This window comes from Limulus polyphemus, unplaced genomic scaffold (genome assembly GCF_000517525.1).
Source record: "Limulus polyphemus unplaced genomic scaffold, Limulus_polyphemus-2.1.2 Scaffold907, whole genome shotgun sequence".
Taxonomy (NCBI): Eukaryota; Metazoa; Arthropoda; class Merostomata; order Xiphosura; family Limulidae; genus Limulus; species Limulus polyphemus.
In genome coordinates this window covers 327,016-327,289 of record NW_013666517.1, presented here as the reverse complement: position 1 = coordinate 327,289, position 274 = coordinate 327,016, and positions in this window count along the sequence as shown.

Genomic DNA, 274 nt, shown 5'->3' with positions numbered 1-274 from the left:
TATAATACTCACGGATATGTACATCCCTCACCAATCAGTGGGGTTGAAGAGAAGCGGAAAAAAACTTCTGAACACCCCTGGTTGTCCTCAAACACGTTGAGGCTGAAATGACGTAACCAAAATTACCACCCAGAGTATAAGATAAGCAGATAGGTAGATATAGAGACAGATAATTGAGTCAAGCGAGCAGTAGGCACCGTAAGAAAAGTGTGTGAATCCCTGTGAATTATAGTGTATGTTTATAAAAGTAGTTAAGTTTAAAGTGACTGTGGAA